General features: G+C 39.5%; 1 long non-coding RNA gene across 13 annotated transcripts in view; it reads left to right on the top strand.

Moving 5' to 3' along the window:
* The first annotated feature begins 555 nt into the window (after nucleotides 1–555).
* Nucleotides 556–18,320, top strand: part of LOC130544860 (uncharacterized) — a 103,474-nt gene continuing 85,709 nt past the window's right edge. For 12 of the 13 annotated variants that reach the window (XR_008961528.1, XR_008961526.1, XR_008961527.1 and 9 more), the window contains exons 1-2: nucleotides 556–768; nucleotides 6,009–6,159. This is a non-coding gene — a long non-coding RNA (uncharacterized LOC130544860). Of the gene's footprint in view, nucleotides 769–805; nucleotides 1,015–6,008; nucleotides 6,160–18,320 lie in introns of those variants that run through there. The other variant, XR_008961532.1, reaches the window with a different exon arrangement.

The raw sequence follows: 18,320 nt of genomic DNA, 5'->3' as shown, positions 1-18,320 counted from the left end.
GGTAGCGACGTCAGATGGGGCCTGGGAGTCAGGAACATGAGAAGCGACAGTCCTTTTTCCCAGGCATCGCTCGGGGGGAGCTGCAGGCCCGCAGGAGAGTTGTGCATTTGGCACAGCACCACAGCCAACATTAATGCAGCGGGAGTGCAGATTGGGGGAGGAGAGAGACTGAATGCAGCAGCCCGGGGCTCTACTCACGCTCCAAGGCCCGCAAATAGAGAAGTGCCCTTTGCTCCCCGCTGGAAGCATGCAGAAGTGCTGAGAGGAGGAGGGGAGCAGGGGAGACCCAAGACCACAAGAAGTGGGAGCTTCAAGGCCAGTGCCACACCCCCTCATCATTTTCTTTGCACACTTGAGTGGGCTGTAACATGGCAGCTTCGCTTTAATAAAGGTTCAAGGAGAGTGCTGTCAGAAAACAGAGGCAAGTGCGTTTTATTCTTTCATTAAATATTTATTGAACAATTACCAGGCTTAGGCAATGGGCTGGTATTCTTTTTACTATGTCCCCCCCCCCTTTTTTTTTTTAAAGATTTTATTTATTTATTTGACAGAGAGAGAGACAGCCAGCGAGAGAGGGAACACAAGCAGGGGGAGTGGGAGAGGAAGAAGCAGGCTCATAGCGGAGGAGCCTGATGTGGGGCTCGATCCCAGAACGCCGGGATTACGCCCTGAGCCGAAGGCAGCCGCTCAAACGCTGTGCTACCCAGGCGCCCCTACTATGTCCCCTTTATGAAGAAAAACTACAGGGAAGACACACTTTAGGGAAAGGTAAGTGCACATTCTCCTAACTTCTCCCTTTCTTAGCAGGAAGATGTTCCTGTATTATTTCAGTTCACGGAAATTTCATTAAACATTTCCACCGGTATTTACTGAATAAATCCTATGTGCCAGGTGTTACACTAGGTTCTGGAGAACAGTCATTAACACCATAGACAGTGTTTGTTTTCTGTCCAGCCTAGTGGAGACAGTAGTAATTACAGAAGAGTGACATAGCCTCGGAAGCATTATGCTGGGGTAAGTACAGGGTGCTGGAAGAGGATCTGTGGCAGACACGGATCCATACTTCCACTCCATCCTCAGGCTTGCTGTATTACTGTTAGGGTATCCGCCGTTTCTTAGAAGGCCTTTGTACAATGGATTTCTTGTGTGGAATACTTAGGCTAAGCTACGCCCCCTTCAAAACTTGAAGTCTCAGTCCAAGCCTGGTCAGCTAACATGATACCAGAAAGGCCACACTTTAGAGGTGTTGATTTGTCATGTTGATTGACGCTGGAAGCTTTGCTGATTTGCATACTAATGTCAGAAATGGGTTTTGATTGGTGAAATTGATGACTTGATAACTAGCAACATACATGTTATAAATGGGCTCTAATTGTTGGAGTAAAATGTATTTAAGATATGAGGATTGGCTAAGATATTTTTGATATGCTCGTGCATGAAGAGAGGGTACTAATGTGGCAAACCTAGACATTAGAAGGTTTGAGCTCTGTGTGGTCCTGTGCCTAGCCACTGATATAGAGGATTTCTGGTTTCTGATGCTGCTCCCCCACAGGGAGAAAGAATCCTGCTATGGCATGTTGTTGTGACTGCCTTCAGTAAAACTTTCATGAAAAGTGGCGGTTGGAACACGTAAAGAGACCTGGGATCTATTGAGCTTACCAAACAGGTTATATGAATTATTTTTGTTCCTGCTTGCTAAGGAACGTTGGTTTAATACATGCGGCAGAATTTGATCTCAGACTTGGTTTCCTGGTAACAGAGCAGCAAGGTTATGGAACAGTAGCTCATTTTCTAGCAACTACCATTATCTTCTGTAAAGAATTGGCATGAGTTGGGGCACCTGGGTGGCTCAGTCTGTTAAGCATCTGCCTTCGGCTCATGTCACGATCCCAGGGTCCTGGGATTGAGCCCCACATTGGGCTCCCTGCTCAGCAAAGAGCCTGCTTCTCCCTCTTCTTCTGCTGCTCCCCCTGCTTGTGCTCTCTCTCTTTCTGTCAGATAAATAAATAAAATCTTATAAAAAAAAAAGAATTGGTATGAGTTAAGAGTAACACTAACTGACTTAGCACATTAACTTAGCAATGTCAGGGAGTTACACTGGGAGTTCATTTCTCACTCATGTCAAGTACGAATGCTAGTTAGAGGTGGGAGGAGCTTCTGCGTCACACAATCGAGCATCTCGGGTGGAGGCATGAGGCTTTCAAGGTTGTGCTGAGTGTCAACATTCAGTGCGTAAAAAGAGGAATTGTGTGGGAGGTTTTTAATGCCAAACAATACCTCCATCTGTAGTTCCATGACCAGAATTAAGTTAAGTGGATGTAAGAGGGCTACAAAAATGTGATCCCTGGCCAGGAAGAAGCCTTCAATCGCCAATTGCTTCCTCCAACTGCCAGACGCCTGTGGATGGGGAACCTAAATCTTTGGTGGACAGATCGCACTCTCTGTCCCAGAACCTAAAAACTGTACACGACCAACTGCTTTAAGTTAGTTCCCAGGATTGTTCTTACAACTGTCCATTCTCACAATTTACGAAAACACAAAATTTAGAAGCAAGAGCCCATTTCATTCTTCTATGTGACCATAAAGTATTAGTGTCAGAGGTCGTGGTATGATACATGGTTCAAATTAATTTGTCCACATAGAAATACCACCAAAAAGAGAGCTGTATTTTGAAAAAGAGATTTATTAACCCCAAGGAGCCCATCCAAAAATAGCAAAATAATTCTTGTAACAAAATTGTGCTTTATAGTCTTAAAATTAGTTTTTTCCCATCTTATATAAAAATGATTCATCTTTCCATGCAAAGAGAAATGCTGTGTATTTGAGTGCTGTAATGGACATCCTTTTTCAAATTCAAGTAAGTATTCACAGAATTTTGTTGGGCTATATCAGATAGGAAATAGAAAAGAAGAGATGGTGCTATCAAGCTCAGTAATGAGGAGTTTCATAAAGGGACTCTCCAGAGCTGTGGGACAGCAGGAGGGACACCAACAGGGGAGAGTGAAATACGGGCTAGTACCAGCAAGAAGTTGTTACTTCTAGGCCTGAAGGAGCAAGGGGAGGCCCAGAGAGGGTTCCTATATGGAAAGCACTACCTGGAGCAGTGAACAGAAAATAACCAGCACAGCTGTTAATTCACATATGATTAAATGTCATCTCAGTAATTTCATCTAAGAATTTCCTATCAATCTCAGGAAAGGAGTAATAAGTAGCACAATGGTTAAGGACATGCGTCTAGTGTCAGACTGTCTAGATTTAAATCACAGCTATGTTACTTTACTTAATTTCTTTGTGTCTCAATTTTCCCATCTCAAAAATGGAAACTTACTTCTTGCTTACTATAAGTAAACTCTTAGAACAGTGTCTGATATGACACACGACAAGTGTCTCATAACTTTTACCTATTTTATTTGGTCTCTTGCATTTTTATTTTATTAAAAATAATACACACATACATCAAGTTATCTCATAATGTCTCGGTCATTTTTTCAGATTTTAAGGTATATTAGCATTGAGTAGACCCCTATCGGGTACAAGTGAGTAGGTTTTTGTCTGTCCTGTATCTCCTTGGGGGAACGAACTCTCCCCTGTTGGTAGGCCAATCATTATGGTTTAGGTTAATCTGTCCTTTTGCCCAACAAACACTCATATACACCCTTCCAGGAGACTGACACATGAACTAAACTAAGATTACTAGAAACCTCCTTTTGAGTAGTCCTGGAACTACTATGACATTGAGTCCTCTTTACTGGGATGGTTAGTTGTAAGGATGGTCTACACCTAGAATTGTTGATAGCCATCTTTTCTCCTTTTTACAGCAAAGGGTAAAGCAAGACAGAAAATGGAGAACTTATCAGTCACATGAACCAAGAATTTCCTCATCTTCTTCTCTTCTAGTTAGGATCGGATGTTTCTTATTTTCAACCAAATATCCTAACTTCAAAATTCTATCATATTTCATAGATAATACCATTAGCAAAGCTTTCTATTTTCTAGCTACAATATTAAGCACGAGATTTGGCCTCCTGTCAGATACTGATAGTTGGGAATTCAAATCTGTAAAAGTTAAAATTACAACATGAGAACCAATCTGGAAGATTATTGTGATGTCATTAATTCCTTTAAAAAAATGCAGGCTAGCAATTATTATTTTATTTTAGTTAAAACTGGATGTGAGGCATCATGTTAGAAACTTTATGAATTAGCTCATTTGATTTTCACAAAAATCCTACGAGCAGACGCTGCTACTACTCTGTTTCCTAGTTAGGACACTTGGTCCCAGAGAGATTAACACCACCCCTCGGCCCCTCAGCAGTTTCGCAAGTCTGTTAGGGCAGTGTGGTGGACTGAATGTGTATCTCCCAAACTCCTAAATTCCTATGTTGAAACCCTGACTCCCAATGTGATGGTATGAGGAAGTGGAGCCTTTGGGAGGTGATGAGGGCATGAGGGGGCCATTCTCATGAATGGGATTAATGCTCTATAAAGGAGATCTCAGAGAGCTCTTTTGCTTCTTCTGCCGTGTAAACACACAAGGAGAAGTTGGTAATACAGAAGAAGGCTCTCACCAGAACTCTGATTCAGACTTCTAGCCTCCGGAACCATAAAAAATAAATGTGTCATGTAAAGCCACCCAGTCTGTGGTTCTCTGTTATAGCAGCCTGAAGGAAGACAGGAACGTGTTCTCAACATTACGTGGCACAAGTCATGTTTATTGGCATGGAAATACACCTAGTATGTACTGTTGAGAAAAACAAACATAGCAAATATATGAAGTGGAAGAATCTCATTGATATAAAATAGCATTTTTTATATTTACATATTTATGCATTTCCATAAAGAGATATCTAGACAAACTTATGTATATTTATACAATTCATGTTTTATATTTACATATTTTCTATAAAGAAAGATCTAGAAAAATGGTCACTAATACATTATATTTTTATATATGTAGAGCCATGCCTATAACATGTATATAAAACATATTACATATTTATGTATTTCCATAGAGAGATGTCTGGAAGAATGCTCACCATAGACCTGGTTTGATGGCTGCCAAGTTATTTTAAACTGTCTTCTCTGTATGCTTTGTTTTGTTTGAATTTTTTTTTACAATGAATGTGTATTATTTTAATAAAAACGATGCAGCTTAAAAGTACTGATAACTCCCCAAAGACTAATAAATCCATCATGAATAGCACAACATAGAAAAGGAGAAATAAAATACAAACGATTAGAATTCTGATCTAGAAATAAATGTATTCCCTTATTCATTCATTTATTCAATAAATTTTCATGGGCAGATGGTATTGTGGGAGGTACCTGGGGTAAAATGGTGAATAAAGTAGACACAGTCTCTAATATTAATGTGGAAGATGCTTTTGAGAACAAGTTTTAGAACCCTGATGGAATCTGACACAAATAAACATGGAGCTCTATGTTATGGATGTGATTGTGTATGGTTATTGGGTGGTGGGAGATGGAAGCAAACATAATCATAGGGAAGCCTATCCTTTAAAGCATTCCCTGTTCTTTGCTGACATCCATGAGCAGGCAGCTTCTGTAATACTCTCATGGATAAGGCTAAATGAGGTCAGGCACTAGTGAGGGCTTTATATAGGTCACCATCTTCGTTCTCAGAGGCCTCGTTCTGGGAATCTCTGAATATATGACAGTTTATAATTGATGCTCAGAAGTAGTGACTTATGTAAGTGCTAGCCTATAAGTGTGCATACACACACACACACACACACACACGTGTGCACTGTTTCTTTATACCTTCCATGAAGAGTATTTACCAAACGCATTGCATAATCCAAAGTAAACAATGGAGAAACTTCTTTTCAAAAGGGAGAAATGAAACATGGGTAAGAAAGTTTGAGACGTGATTTGCAGGTGCTTTGACCATAACCAGAAAAGCCTTGAGGTGAATTCCTTCCCTGTCTGAGTGCTTGGTCCAATTATTTGTCTTTCTCTCCCTTTCTCCTCCATTAACCCATCCTCAGACAATGATCTGGAAATAAACTGCTGCTTGGACCTGACAGGCAGACTCATCAGAGCAAGAACACACTCTGGAAGCATGTTCCTGATGCTGGAATGGAGAGGATTTCTGATAACCTGGAATATTTGGAAGAGCTCAGCCACACTCCAGGAATTGTGAGTCCCTCTATGTGCTTAAGTGCCCACTTTATTTAAGATCTAACTCATTTAATAAAGGCTTTACAGCAAGACCTTCCTGGGGAGCAAGGAGAGCTTCTCTACCTTAAGCTTGATCCTGGCTTGCCATTCTCAGGCCTGTTGAAATGATTCTTAGGAGAGAGAGCAGTGAACTCTAAGGTATCTTAACACGTAAGGCTAAAGCTTTTGTTATTAAACAGGATCGTTCAGAAAATGATAGTTGTTTCCCTTTGCCCAAGAAAATCTGACTTCCAGGAATTTTTAATTTTTATTAGGAATTGTCCAACTTTTGAGTATCACAATATTTACTATGAGATTTGCATTTACTGTGAGATTTGTATTCCCCTAAAAGAGTATTAAGGGACATAAATCACAATTTCATTTAAGGAGTTAGACTAGATGGTCTCTAAGGTCATTCCAGGTCTCACATTCTGTGATGAAGAGGCTGCTGGAGAAGTGGGTTTGAGATTTTACTGCATAATCTGGGGGATGGAGGGTGGCAATAGTGCTATATGGAAAGGCGTGTCTGGGATGGTAACAAAGCACTTACTTTTCTCATGTTTGTGGGGATGAATTGTGCCCGATGGCTCCTATACCTTCTTCACCTTCCCCCCATTTTTATCCCATGGTAAAATAAGGATTAAAAGATTAGAGTTTACCTGTAGTTATCACCTATTATCCACCAATATGGATTCAGAGTTAGTACAAATGTCCAAGAAAGACTTGAGAATCAAAATTCCATTACTTGGAGTCACATAAATTTATAAATAAAGAACAAAGGGCTATAAGAAAAAAATGAAGGCATTGTGAGCAGAGGAGACAAGTCCATGCATAAGGGCAAAGAGGGGTCTAGGAGTGCGATGTTTAGGTACCTGTAGGTAGTTCAGCGTGGCTGGACCAGCGGGTACTATGTTATTGTGGGGGAGGAGGCAAGACAAGAAGGAGTGACATAGAGGCCAGGACTGGAATGGGAGTCAAGGTCCAGATCGTGAAGGGTCTCGAGTGCTGAATTTTAAGGAATTAAAACTTTATTCTTAAGACCATGTAAATCCTTGAAAAATTATTGAAGGGTGCTAAATTAGGAATGACGTGTCCAGGGGTTAACTGGATATACCGATTTGTACATCAGCTAGCTTGGAGCAGAATTAATTGTGGCAGTTATCAGCAGAGAGTGATCATCTCTGGGTAGGGGAAGAGGGTGACAGGAATAAATAAAATACTTGCACTGTGATATACTCTTCTTCTCTTCACCTACCCTAACCCCCACTGAGAAAAACAGAAAGAAGGCTAGGACTAGAAGGGGTCAGCACCCACCTCTTGGCCTGTCTTAGCAAGAGAGACAGCACTCCTTCCTTCCTTTTGCTCTGGGTGGGACTATGGTATAACTGTGCAGACCTCAGTTCCTTTCCAAAACTGCTTTGATTTTTTTTTTTTTTTTTTTTTGCTTTACGAAGTTATATCCATTTAAGAACAGAATTGAAGGGAGCAAATGGCAGTATAATTCACCTCTTTCCTTAAACCTTCTAAAGGGATCTGTAGGAAGGGGAAGTACTCTAAAGGGTAAAATGATATATTTTGAGGAGGAATACTGGAAAATGCAAGATTTTTCTCATATTCGCTTTGTTCTTTATGTCTAAGTAAGTCTTTACTGCTCAGTCTGGATAACTGAGACCTTTTGTTACTTCCCCTCTTTTTTTTTTTTTTTAAAGACTTATTTACAGAGGGAGAGCATGCCCATGCGCGCGTCCCCCTCTTCCCCCCCTCCCCCATGCAAATGGTGGGGCGGAGCAGAGGGAGAGTGAGAACGAGAGAATCTCAAGTAGACTCCATGCTGAGTGTGGAGCCTGACACAGGCTCCATCCCACTACCCCGATATCGTGACCTGAGCAGAAATCAAGAGTTGGCCACTTAACCACCTGAGCCACCCGGGTGCCCCCCTCCCCTTCTTATTTTAAATGAAGGGATGTGAAATATGGAGAAATGTTAAGAGAATGAGTTTACAAACTCTAGGTAAATAAGAAAGAAGATGATGAAATCCTATGGAGCATTGACAATGGATTATAGAAAGGGGAAGTGATGATTCTTGTCCGTAAACCTTTCCCATGCCCTGGCTGTGTTTTCCTTACTCTGTATTGCCTTAGGGCAAATTGAATCCACACTGACTTTAAAACTTGGTTTTGTTTGTTTAATTGTTTTTTTAGCTTTTGGGAAAGTCCAGCAGAAGCTAGGGGGTATTTTGGTTACAGTCCAAAGACATAATCAGACCTCCTGGCAAAAGAAGGAAGCTGGTAGTTTGGACTAGGATCTCTTTGTCCCCCAGAAATTTGAGTGCGCAGGTCCTATCCCTGGGCATGTCTATTGCTATGACTTGGCCTAAGCAATTTGGTCCAGTACAACCATGAGATCCTCTTTGGTAAATAACTGTAGCAACTAGTATTTAGAAGTGGTCAGGGTTAACCACACCCCCACCTCCCAACCTCCCTATCAAGTTATAAAGAAAGTAAACTTTAGACCAAATGCTATCGTGCATACAAACGTCCACTAAACAAACATTTATTAATAAGCAGATATGAAATGATTCATATTATCTGTTCTGTACACTTAATAAATTCTGAGCTCTCTGTTCTTTTGTGTGTTCTGATGAAACTGAGCATGAAATATTTACTCAAGGTAATTGTGACAATATTCTGAAGGCAAAAGTCAGTTAGATTTACAATCAGCATCAGCCAGCCAGACTCTTAACTAAGTGGCTGGACCCACTTCTGTTATAAAATCAATCTTTGGGAGCCACTAGATTCTAGCATTTATTTGAGGGCTGAAATAGATGTCAATTCCTCTAGCCAATTCATATATTTTGGTTTCATCACTGAGAACTCTATTTTGAATATCTGTTATCTAACAGTCCACAAATTTTCACCAAAATTTTTCCTAGAATTTATTTATGAATTAACCAAGCCCTTGGTATCAGTTGGAGATTATGATAGCAGAAAGTCTTATAGTAGCAACCTCAGGCATATAGATATTTCTGATTAAATGCAGGCTGATCAGACCTGGTGTGCGACTTCCTTGTTAGGACAGTAAACTATTTCTAGAATGTTACTTAAACTAAGATGTGAAGAATATCACATCTGTGATCACAGTTGTGCTAAATACCACATTTGTGCTGAAGTATTTTATATTATAGTGCACCTAATACCTGCTGTTATGGGCTACATGTTTGTGTGTCTCCCTCCCCATGCCTGACCCCCTGCAAATTCATATGTTGAAACCATAATCCTCACTGTGATGGCATTTGGAGATTAGGTCATGAGGGTGGAGCCCCCAAGAAGAGATTAGAGCCCTTATAAGAAAAGGCCAGGGAGCTAGCTAGCTCTCTCTCTGTCATGTGAGAACACAGCCGTAAGATGACCATCTGTAAACCGGGAAGGGGGCACTCACCAAGAACTTGACCATGCTGGCACCCTGATCTCAGATTCCCAGCCTCCAGAACCATGAGAAATGGTTGGTTGTTTAAGCCACCCAGTCGATACGATTTTGTTTTAGCAGCCCAACCTGACTAGCCACCTGCTGTGGTTCATATCATAGCTTGCTTGCTGATGGAAGCCTCTCTGAGATCCTCCCCTTATGGGCTGACTGGCATGGACCCATATAAAACATGAAAAAATGATATGTTACTGGAGCCCCCTGAAAACAAGGAGAACACTTCCGTTGAGCCACATCAAAACAGTCTTGTTACTTTGCATTCACACTGATTAACTCGTTTACATTCTACAGGAGGAAAGCTTTGCTTTGTAAAATGGCCCAAAATCCAATATGTCGGAGTGCAGCACATATTTAATTACATAATTTGATTAACAGTGCTTTAGAGAGCACACTTGACATTTACTTAGGAAATCTGATTCCTTTGGGAACTGCTTACTACTAAGAGAGAAATCTAAATTTATATCATCTTCCAAAACCAAAATTGCCTTTCCTTCAATAAACAAATCATGTCAGTTTTGGTCATTTTTAAAAATTGAGATTTGATGAGTATTTGTGTATCGTTACCCAACAAAGCCCGATAAAATGCAAGATGACCATTTCACTACTGCAAGATAAAATGGCAACTTTTGGTGTTGGGCAACACTGCAACGGATTTTTCTAGGAAGTCCCGCTGATATCTACGTTTAAAAGACTGCTTTAAAAAATATGAGTCACTCAGACTATGTACCAAATCTTTTTTTCTTTATTTTCTGGTAAGGCTAGTTTGGGGTTTATTTTATTACATCTGTGGTGAAATGGGATAGTAGAACATATACGTTCAACTTAAATATCACAAAATAGCTTTTGTCTTACTAGAGTTTACCGGTGAAGTACAGGGGGTTTCCACCGTATCCATGCATTAGTTCTGCTGTGTAACTCAGTGAATAGATCGTCACTGTCTTCCCAGATATTCCCCAGAACATCCCCTTAACACTGATGGAAGAAGGAAAAAAATCATTAGGTGAGATCCTAGCGATATGTGGAGGGCTCTGCTGAGCAACTTGATGCGAGGCCGAGGGTAGCGTAGAGGAAGTTACCAGATAAAATACAGGATTCTCAGTTCAATTCGAGTTTCAGATAAACAACAAAGGATTGTTTTAGTATTAGTACATATGCATATGTGTATGTGTGGAACATACTTACACTAAAATATTATTCCTTATTTACCTGAAATTTAAATTTAACGGAGTATTCTGAATTTCTGTTTGTAAAATTTGGCGACTCTAGGAAGGAAGGTGGGGGATATGGGAAGTCTATATTTCAAATTCTATCTTTATCTGCATATTGAATACTATTTGAAAAGCAGTTGTGATTATTTATTTATTTATTTGAGAGAAAGGGAACAAGCAGGGGTAGGGGCAGAGGGAAAGAATCCTCTAGCAGGCTCCTTGCTGAGTGTGGAGCCCAACACGGAACTCGATCCCAGAACCCCGAGATGATGACCTGAACCAAAACCAAGAGTCAGAGGCTTAACTGACTGAGCCACCCAAGTGCCCCAAGAAGTTGTGATCTTAATTGGAAGCTCCTTCAAGAAATAATTTTGAACTGAGATTTAAAGTGTTTTTTTCCTCCTACAACCTGTAAGTCAAAGTCATGAGAAATGCAGAGTTTGTTATTTGAAAATGAGTAACTCAGGGCCAGTAGAGGGGGAAAATGGGATGGACATTAATGCTGGGTCATCGGTTATTCGTACAGTTTGTAGATTGTTTGACATGCAGCTTGAGCTCTGGGAAGCTCTACATTACCAACTAAAAGACAGATTTAAAATCAGATAGGCTTGAGTCCTGCTATAAAATTTTTATGCGACTTTGGGTGTTATAATCTTCCTTAAGATAGTGAAGAGAATACAGCAAGAGTAATCCTGATCTGAGGAGTAAATCAAATAATACCTGTAAATTTTAAAATCAAATAATGCTGTAAAATTTTTAGCACAATTCTTGACATCTACAAAGTACTCAAATGGTAGCTCTATTCTCTTAAAGCTTTTCAAAATCAAACGTGTTTTGCACTAAGCTGGATTTTTTAAAAAATATTTATTTATTTATTTATTTATTTATTTATTTATTTATTTATTTATTTATTTTAGAGAAAGAGAGAGCATGAGCGGGAGGGGCAGAGGGAGAAAGAATCTGAAGCAGATTCTGCACTGAGCACGGAGCCTGAAGCAGGCCTCGGTCTCTTGACCCTGAGATCATGACCTCAGCCGAGACCAAGAGTTAATGCTTAACTGACTGAGCCACCCAGGCACCCCAGATATTTTTTCTTCAAAACAAATAAACAAAGGAAAAACATCAGATCTACTAAGTTCACTTCAGGAAGAATACTTAGTTATTATATAAATTAGGCTAAAGAATAGAAACCAAGAACGTATATTTTATTCTAAGAGAAGGAAGATCATGAATAATTTGTTACTTCTTCTTCCCTTAAAAAATTTCCTCCCCTTTTTTATTACTAGAGCTCTAGGAATTATTACCTAAGCTTCCTTTTAATATTTCAGTATATGTCATCAACAAAATTCATTTTTTATTTGATAAAAAGCAGAATTTATATCATTTGTAATACTGATAATCTAAAGGCCTATGGTGTTTCAAGTATTGATAAATATTCAATACAGAAGTATTCCCAAGTATTCAGAAACCTGTAAAGATTTTATTTATATTAATATTGTAATAGGTTATTTTAAATAGTTATTTTAACAATTATTTATTTAAAAAGTATTACTTTTCAAACTGATATATTGTAGAAAGATATGTGTTTATGATATGTGATGATTGTAGTAACTATGACATAGATAAACTTGTGATAAAATTGGTATGCTATACCTATGCCTTTTCCTTGAGTAAATCAAGCTGCGATAACCTGGTGAACCAAAGTTTCAGAATCTCAGGGGATGGGATTGCCTTTCTCAAGGTGATGCCCTTTGGTTCTGTTTGGATTGCACCTGGTCAAGTTGACTAAATCATCATTCTGATTTTTTTTTAGTTGAGATTACTCCATTCATCTTTTTATAGAAAGAGGAGTTTTGGTGACTCAGTAGAGGTCAAGTTCTCTTCCAATCCTTCAGGGATTTTTGTCACCTAATTGACAGGGGAGAGGTTTATGGAAACATTTTCGCTTAATAGGAAATAACAATCATTCATTCATTCATTATTCACTTAATAGGAAATGACCATTGTTCAATATTGTGTCCATCTATTCATGAATATGGACAAAATATTAGCTCTTAAACAATTCACAGAGGGAGTTGAACCACCAGAGTGTATGGTGTGGTTGGAAACAAGTGCATATTTGCAAGAGCTGGGGAAATCAAGGAAAAGGCCAGAGAAATCTGACAGGTCAAGCTTGAAGTGGGGCTTAGAAGTGAGTTTAGGTCTCCGTCCCAAGGACTTGACAACAGCTAGATTCAGAAGTAAAAGAAGAGCTGGAGCAGATTGAGGGATCTCTTTGGAAAAATAACCTATTTAGGACATCTTAATAGATGACTAACTCGGGTGAATTCTGCCTAGACCAATGAAGTTAGAATTTTTTGACTTATTTAAAATAAATGCATTCCTTTTCAGTTGACAAGAAATAATAACAGCGAATTTCTCAGCATTTAATATGTACCTCTACTGTGTTCAGCTCTGCGTGTATTATCTCATTTGATCCCCACTACAACTTTTTAAAGTATAATTATTCTTATTTTGCAAATGAGGAGGTCAAGGCTCAGAGAAGTTAAGGACCAGAGTCAAAGTTGAAACCTGTTTGTCTTCTTGGTCCATAGTCAGATTTGACCATTTTTGTATACTGTTTCTCTGTAGTTCAAGGGATGGTTGCTTGATATTCTTCTCTTTATACTAAGAAAGCAGAATAGATTGAAGAAATCAACAGAGGTTCTTAAAAATTGAATTATCAGCATGACTTCTATGCTATTTCACCCACATGTGAAGGAAATATATGCACCCAGACACTTACGCAAAGCAGGCACATAAATTATTTATCCTTATTCCCTATTTTAATGGAATTATCCAGTACAGAGGAGACAAAGCAATAGCAATTCAAATGTTTTTCTATTGGCAGATCCCCAGAAAATAGAATTTATTTGAAGAACTCAAGTAGAAATAGTTGTCTATACAACTCATTTTTTAATACTTTGCTGTTTTTAGGGTGTTTTTTTTTTCTCACTTTTTTCTTAACTGAAAAGGCGATTGAAAGCTTTGTTGTTAAATACATTGGATGGGGGCGCCTGGGTGGCTCAGTCGTTAGGCATCTGCCTTCGGCCCAGGGCATGATCCCGGGTCCTGGGATCGAGCCCCACATCAGGCTCCTCCGCTGGGAGCCTGCTTCTTCCTCTCCCACTCCCCCAGCTGTGTTCCCTCTCTCGCTGGCTGTCTCTCTCTCTCAAATAAATAAATAAAATCTTAAAAAATATATATATAAATACACTGGATGATCAGCTCCAGCTCATAGTGGACCAATCTTTTAAAGACTTCAGGATGGCAGACTCTGCGATAAGGATAAGAAAGAAGGAAAGAAAGTGGAAATTTAGGCAAATGCACAGCCAAGTGAATGTGAAGACCTAGAAATGGGAATCGTTTTCTGGATTCATATTTTGACTCCTCACTTCCAAGCCCCACCTCAAGCCCCCTGCGAAGAATCCCTTCTTTAGGAGACGGTGTTAGAGTAATCTTGAGTATTTCCACCAGAGGGCAGTAATATCCTCTATCATGTCGTTGGCGATGGTGCATGAAGTCATTAGTCTGATGAAACTGAGCGTGGTTAACCCGTCTGCGCTTGCGCAGCAGGGTGGAGTTGGTACCAAAGCCCAATAGAAGCCAGAGTGGCGACAAATGTTTTAAATTAAAGTTACAAATAGAATAATAAAACTGCTGTATTTATTGAACTGGGATGGTATCCAAAACTCTGGGTATAGTTAATCCTGGAGGTGCCATCAACAGTCTTCAGTGAGACTTGTAAATTGGCAAAATCTTTGTGTAACATGGAACAATAAGGAGATCATCTTTCAGACCAGAAAAAGATGTAAGGGTATGGCATTCCTTTTGGAAAGCTCAAATGTCCAAATTACTTTGTCCTATGTCATGGAGAATAACTCTTGTCTTTTCTAATTGCACTTGTCTCTCATTTCACCATTGCACTGGCTTAATAGAATTAGACACCAAGATGGAACATGAGGTGCAAAATGTTTATTAGGGATCAATGCCTGTGAAAGGAAGGAGGAGAAAGCAAAACTGGGCAGAGCATGATGTTGAACTGTGATGTAGGCCTGACCAAGGCAAGCCTTGACCACCTGGCCAGGAGCTCTAGTGTAGGAATTACACCTCAGTGTCTTGTGTTACACTGAGCTGACCAGCTCTTTATACCCCCCCCCCATCACTCCTTCATGTACCAGAAAAGCTGAGGAAGACCCTGAGGGAGCTGTGAAGAGGAGAGTGTGTGAGTACCTCAAAGGGACCTTGCTATAGCCTGAATGTGTGCCCCCCCCCCCAATATTCATATGCTGAAGCCCTAACTCCCAATGTGATGGTGTTGGGAGGTGGGACCTTTGGAGAGTGATGAAGTTTAGATGAGGTCATGAGGGTGAGGATGTCATGGTGGGATTATAGGAGACAAGACCTCTCTCTCTCCGCTGATGCAGTGTTCTGCAAAGGGCTCTCTACCTCGATCTTGGTCTTCCTAGCTTTCAGAATTGTCAGAAATAAATGTGTGTTCTGTAAGCCACCTAGCCTATGGTAATTTGTTATAGTGGCCCGAGCTAAGACAGGCCTTTTCCTGTTACAACAGATAAATTCAGTTTTGGGATGTCAGATAAAGTTGGTAAAGGGGTTGGAATTCCTCCTTGTCATTCTAAAAGATGGCTTATTGGATGGAAATTTTCTAAATGGTAGTTCTGCCCTAGGATCATGATGGATATCCTTTTTGAAAAATTACGGAGCTAAAGGAATGGCCAACTGACTCATTTTACATATGTGGAATGTGAAGACTGAGTGTGTTAAGTAACTTGCTGAAAATTACACAACTAAGTTAGTAGCGGAACTGGAATTCAGATCTCATTCTAGTACTTAATCCAGTACTCAATCTACTTGGGCACCATGTGCCAATCCTGCCATACACTGTTGCCAGGTGTCTCCTATAATTAGATACTAACATCTATAAAATAATAAAAGCTGATGTCATCAAACACATCAATTTCTTAGTAATATTTTTGTTAATAGTAATTGGGTCTCAATTTTTTTCTCACCTAATTTCCCTCACCTCACTATATTCTCTCATGTTTGCTGCCATTGACTGAATGTTTGTGCCTCACTCCCCAAATTCATACGTTAAATCCTAACCACCAATATGATGGTATTTGGAGGTAGGGCCTTTGGGAGGTGATTAGGTCACATACAGAGCCCTCATGAATAGGATTGGTATCCTGACCCCAGAGAGCTCCTTGCGCCTTCCACTGTGTGAGGACACAGTGAGAAAATGGTTGTCTGTGAATAAGGACAAACAGACCCTCATCAGACATTGAATCTGCTGGCCTGTTGGTCTGGAACTTCTGACCCTCCAGAAGTGTGAGAAATGGATGTTTGTTGTTTAAGCCCTCCAACCTGTGCTATGTTGGCATAGCAAGCAGCTTGAATGGACTAAGACATCTGAAATTGTCCATTCTCTCAACAGTTGATGACTCAACCCATTGTGCTAGCTGACCATACCTTTCTTTCAAGGTCAAGTTCAAATACCATCTCCATTCTGTTTGGTTGAATTTTCCTTCACCTGGTGAGGAAACAAGTATTAGGTGATGCAAGTTTCTTCCTGATTGGAAGCCAACTGAGAGTAGATTTAACGGAATTCTGCAAGCATGACATTAGTGGGGGAGGCAAGCGAGAGAAAAATAGAAGGTAAGTAGTTAGATAGCAGAGGAAAATTTGAGCTGTGCCTATAGCCTGTCCTGATTATAGGAATCAATTCTTACCTACAATAATAGGTTATTATGCTATACACTGTACCTATATTACTACACTTTAATCGTTGTAGCCACTAGGTGAGGTGGGGCACTATTGTCCCAGGTTACAGATGGGATAACTGAGGCCAAGATACTTTCCATAGTTTGAGCAAAGTCAAACAGGACCTATCTTCCTTCCTTTCTTACTTCTTTATTTCTTTCTCATTTCCTTCTGTTTATTCATTCAATCTTTTAATACATATCCATTGCCTATTATGTGCAAACACTCCAATGTATTTGTGACCTACTCTGGACTGTGATGTGTGAGAGAGAAATAAACTTTTATTTCTTAAGCCACAGAGATTTGGTAGTGGCTGTTTTTTTTATAAGTCTACCTTGACTAGTACAAAAAGTATTGGTCAGAGTCTGTCCTTGTGACTTAATACATTGAAAAAAATAATATATAAAACTGGTTTTCTTCTAGTATGAAAAACACATTTGAAATGGCGTGATTGTGGCAACGGGAATGTGTGACAGCTCATTGTAGGACTCAGCGTTCTAACACATTTCCTATGTTATATGCTTACATATATTACTGGACTAGCTTATTTATTTTAACCTTATGCTTTTATTTTATTTGTAGTACACACAGTACCTTAGTCTTCTCGTTTGTAATCATTTTTCTCTATTTGTACTCTATTGTTTTAGTGTTTCTTTTAGTCTGGTAACCTATTTGATCTCTCCTAAAATGTTTCTTTCTCCTTTTTTTTAAAGATTTTATTTATTTATTTGACAGAGAGAGATAGAGACAGCCAGCGAGAGAGGGAACACAAGCAGGGGGAGTGGGAGAGGAAGAAGCAGGCTCATAGCAGAGGAGCCTGATGTGGGACTGGATCCCATAACGCCGGGACCACGCCCTGAGCCGAAGGCAGACGTTCAACGACTGAGCCACCCAGGCGCCCCACCTAAAATGTTTCTTTAATCTTTCTTTATACTTTGTTTAGAGTTCTTACTTACAAGTTAGCCATTTTAAATCCTTCTTACAACTTTTAAAACTTTGATTTAGTGAATGTTCAGTGATGCATACAAATTTTGATTGAATACATAAACACTCTAGAACTTATATTTTTAATAAGCTCTTTAGTGTGTATTAAGTTCAAAATCAGTGATGCATGCTTAACACTATATGCTTAGGCCTCGATAAGCCCTTATTAATTTCAAAGACCTGACTTGTATTGGTTCAAAATCTGAAAGGGTCCATAAATTCCCCAAGCAATGACAATTGCTTCTTTTATCCTTTAGTGCCAGAGCACATTTTCCTGTCGAGACTGGCCATTCAAAGGCTTTTCTTTCTTTCTTTTTTCTTTTTTAAGCCTTGAATAAAATGCTTGTTGAAATTACATGGACTACTTTTACGTGCCACATTTTTATTTAGAATTTCTTTAATTGATTTTATCTTTCTTATTTGTCCCTCCTTTGTCCGCTTCTACTTTTAATACAGCTTTGCTGCCTGTTTGATGATTCTGGCTTAGAAAATAGCTAACGGATTTTTCTTTTTCCCCAAAGAAATAGAAAACTTTCCTATATGCTCCAAGGGATATACAGGAAGAATGCAAGTGTGAATTCAGAGCTATGACTAAGAATCAGCATGGACTTTCTTTTTTCTAGAAAAGAAAAGTTGGAAAAGTCG

Source organism: Ursus arctos, unplaced genomic scaffold (genome assembly GCF_023065955.2).
Source record: "Ursus arctos isolate Adak ecotype North America unplaced genomic scaffold, UrsArc2.0 scaffold_26, whole genome shotgun sequence".
Taxonomy (NCBI): domain Eukaryota; kingdom Metazoa; phylum Chordata; class Mammalia; order Carnivora; family Ursidae; genus Ursus; species Ursus arctos.
This window is presented reverse-complemented; position numbering and strand designations above follow the sequence as displayed.